The 2,612-nt window shown below is 39.2% G+C and overlaps 1 non-coding gene across 1 annotated transcript; it reads right to left on the bottom strand.

Annotated features, from left to right (window-relative positions):
• Nucleotides 1–2,266: 2,266 nt before the first annotated feature.
• LOC130026699 (U6 spliceosomal RNA) lies at nucleotides 2,267–2,369 on the bottom strand. Its single transcript, XR_008792899.1, has one exon. It is a non-coding gene; the product is annotated as a U6 spliceosomal RNA (small nuclear RNA).
• Between the last annotated feature and the right edge of the window lie 243 nt (nucleotides 2,370–2,612).

Raw genomic sequence — 2,612 nt, 5'->3', positions numbered from 1 at the left:
AAATGAAAGAGGATTTACATAAATTTCATTTTAGTTTCTGACTTTAATGAAGCCATTAGATAGTTAGGTATTATGATGTTTGGCCTGGCCCATTTCGATGGGTAGCTCACAGCTTGTCTTAAATCCATCTAGTCCCTCGTTGGGACCCTATTTGGGGGGAGTTAGGAAGTAAGGGAGACTGAGACTTAAGTAGAGAAAACAGAGGCCCCGGAGTGAATATTACTTGGAGTCAATTCCCAAGTTACAAAAGCATAGCATTAACAGTCTTCCTGTTTCTATACATAAAAGTCATTGCTCTGAATTCACTATGCAAAGGACATAGGAGAAGAGAAAAACAATATTTAGAAGTTAATGGAGTCTGATTAGTAGATAAAAGTGATTGACCAGTTGGAAAAACAGATTATAAAGAAAGAGGTTACATATAAACACAGAGGAATGAGCATGCCTCGGGGGCACTGTGATGGGAGTAACCCAATAAACCTAAGCTCTCTGTGGCAAGGCAGAAGGATAAACCAATGTTATTCTACAATAAGAAATGTTATGAACATTATTTTAATACATAAAATGTTATTATCATTTAAATATCTATGTTCATTTAAAGTTTGCCAAAACTTATACAGTACTTTTTCAACGATCTTGGTAAGTGTGAACTTTCTCTTATTTACTTTCTTGAAAATCATGTGCCTTTAAATCTGTGAATGATATAAAAAAAAATCTCCTTTAATCTTGGAAGGTTTCCATCCCATTCTTTCTCTTATCCTTCTGACATCCTAAACAAATAAATTTTGGATCTAAATCATGATTTTTTTCTTTTTATCTCTTTGTTTGTATTTTTGTTTGGGGGCCATGCTTCATAAAGCTCAAAGTTTATTTCTGGCTTTGTGTTCAGGGATCACTCCCAGTGGTGCTCAGCGACCCATATGCAGTACCATGGAACCAGCTTGAGTTGGGCACATGCAAGACAAGGACTTTAACCCTGGTACTCTCTCTCTCTGAACCCTTACTCTCTTGTTTTATTTTTTTTCTCCATGGTTCACTTAAGATCTTTTTTTTTCTTAATTTGCTGTGAAAAAAAAATCTATCCTTTGATGTTTCATTTGAGTTATTACACATATATTTCCAACATCTTTTTTTCTTTTCTCTTCCTATATTTATTTATTGAACCACTGTGGGAAAAGTTACAAAGTTTTCAGGTTTAAGTCTTGATCATAAAATGATCACACACCATTCCCTTCACCAGTACTCATTTTTCATCACCAAGAACCCCAATATACCCCCTCCCACCCCTCCCAATGCCTGTGAGGCAGATGATTTCTACTTTACTCTCTCTAATTGATTACATTCTTTATTTTGACAAAAGATACACCATTATTGTTTAGAATTTACCCCCCAAAATCAGAATTGCTGAAAAGGCATTGTGAAATAATTTGTTTTGTATAGCTAGTTATGAGAACCATATATGATTTTGGATTTCTGCAAAGAGCCAGATAATTACAAGATTGGTTTCTATGTGTCTGGTCTTATGGCCATGCCGGAGAGCCACTCGTGGCTCTCATGACCTCAGTATGGTGTGAAAGACGAGCCGGTACCGACCCCCTTCCCATGAGACTGCAGTTGCCACGTCACTGCCAGCTCATAACTGGCTTTCCAATAAGCTCCGAGGCAGTGGCCACCTTGCTGCCGGTGGGGGGGGGAGGGGATGTGGGGAAGGCAGAAGGGAGCAATACCCTTTCCCTCCTGGGGAGGCATGGTGCCATAGTTTAGTGCATGGTTCATTCACTATTCTGCCTCAAGCTGCTGGGCTCTGGATTAAGTCCTTTTGCATCTGGAGCCATGGCCGTGCTGGAGATCCACTCATGGGGAGCAACTCGTGACTATTTCCAACATTTTTTACTAAGGTCCACACCCAGCAGTGATTAAAAGACCTAAGGTCACTTTGTTTATTCTTATCAAATTTTCTAGAAATTTGATAGCAATAGTAATTGAAATCATCTAAGTGTTAAGGTTAGAGGTTATTTTGGGCTTCCTCAAGTGGTAGTTATATTCTTGTAAAGGCTAATATATTTTCAATCGTATTAAATTTTTATACTTTTTTCAGTTTCACCAACAGTAAGCTGGAGATACTTTACTAAGACGCATCAGAATTTTTTTTTGAGAATATCTTCAGAGACGTTTTTAGTCACTTAGTTTTTTGTTTTCAAATGAGAAATCTTCCTTTACAATGGCAATTTTGATGGTTACCTTGCCTTTCTGTATTTCAGTTTTCTCAAATATGGAACGCTTCACGAATTTGCGTGTCATCCTTGAGCAGGGGCCATGCTAATATTTTCTGTATTATTCCAATTTTAGTATATGTGTTGCAGAAGCGGGCTGGAGCTTTAGCACAGCGGGTAAGGTGTTTGCCTTGCAAGCGGCCAACATGGCCGACCCGAGTTCGATTCCTCCGCCCCTCTCGGAGAGCCTGGCAAGCTACTGAGAGTATCTCGCCCACATGGCAGAGACTGGCAAGCTACCTGTGAAGTATTCAATATGCCAAACACAGTAACAACAAAGTCTCCAATGGAGATGTTACTGGGCCCACTCGAGCAAATCAATGAAAAACGGGAGGGCTG

Source organism: Sorex fumeus, unplaced genomic scaffold (assembly GCF_029834395.1).
Source record: "Sorex fumeus unplaced genomic scaffold, SorFum_2.1 ptg000034l, whole genome shotgun sequence".
Lineage (NCBI taxonomy): Eukaryota > Metazoa > Chordata > Mammalia > Eulipotyphla > Soricidae > Sorex > Sorex fumeus.
The sequence above is the reverse complement of the archived record's forward strand: the minus strand, read 5'-3'. Positions and strand labels throughout refer to the sequence as shown.